At 45.8% G+C, this 1,076-nt stretch overlaps 1 long non-coding RNA gene across 1 annotated transcript; it reads right to left on the reverse strand.

Annotated features, from left to right (window-relative positions):
* Positions 1–38: 38 nt before the first annotated feature.
* On the reverse strand, positions 39–1,076 carry LOC118453345. Its single transcript, XR_004843293.1, has 3 exons — positions 1,046–1,076; positions 770–862; positions 39–51 (listed from the first exon to the last, which is right to left on the reverse strand). It is a non-coding gene; the product is annotated as an uncharacterized LOC118453345 (long non-coding RNA).

Below are 1,076 nucleotides of genomic sequence, written 5' to 3' on the forward strand. Positions count from 1 at the left end.
CTTGGCGGGGGTGGCCCCCAAGGACAGGGACCACCATCCCTGCCACAGCCCCTCCAGAAATAAAGAAGAATATATTGGGAATGTACACAGTTCAACCCTAGTCAGATCTTCTCATTGCTACATACACGATGCTCAAGATGTCACGGTAAATAGGATAGCGTAAACATCTGGTGAGATACAGCCTGGACCAGGCCAGTTCTGACGGGGTCTGGACATTTGGACTGCCTGTGTACATCAGGCAAAGCATGTTTCTAAGAAAACGTTGCTGATGCTGTATGGCAGGCTAGCGAGAACCAGGCTTAAACAACAAAAAAACCCACTTTAGTGTATTCCTACAGCTATTACGCCAGGTCCCGGTGTTTTTAAGCTTTCAAGTTCCCTGCCATTTTCTGACTTTCTGAGCAATGTTACTGTAGGACGTAAGGGAAGGAAAGAAGGATGGGTGTTGACATTTGGGCACTTATGGGGCACTCCTAATCCACGGTGGGCATATTGTTTAGCGCTTCTCTTACGGTTAAATATCTAGTTAGGTAAAGGCTCAGGCCTGTAAACTCTGTTACCTTAGGTAGAGCCAGTTCTATCTTCAAATTTACTAGCCCTGCCCACTCACAAGTCCATTTCACTTCCTTTTCAGCTTCTGTAGCAAGAGCTACTGCTAAACTAGCACAGGTATTTGCTGTTTTTCAGGAGACCAGAGGGCGGCCCACGCTATTAAGTCAGCAAACAGATGGAGGAGACAACGTGAGGAAATGTTTTAAGTGTAACTTACTTTTGCCGCCAATGTCCTCTCCCAGAATCTTCCCAGTCACCAGTGTGGCTATCAAAGCCAAGGAATTACAGAGCGGTACTGCGAGGGACAGATCTGAAATTGAGCAGTTTTAACCCAAACAGCTTAAAATGGATAATCTTGTACAAAACATAAGACAGTTGTTTTATTGGTGGTTATTACAAGCCAGCTGCTTGATGTTTAGCTGAGTCACTAGAATAATCAATGGCACCAATCCTCCCGAAATCCCAATCAAGACACTCCACAACAAGCACTAACCTGTGGATGCCAAGGTGAGGGAGGAGAGGAG

The sequence above is a fragment of the Egretta garzetta genome, unplaced genomic scaffold, assembly GCF_000687185.1.
Source record: "Egretta garzetta isolate BGI_Z169 unplaced genomic scaffold, ASM68718v1 scaffold101, whole genome shotgun sequence".
Taxonomy (NCBI): Eukaryota; Metazoa; Chordata; class Aves; order Pelecaniformes; family Ardeidae; genus Egretta; species Egretta garzetta.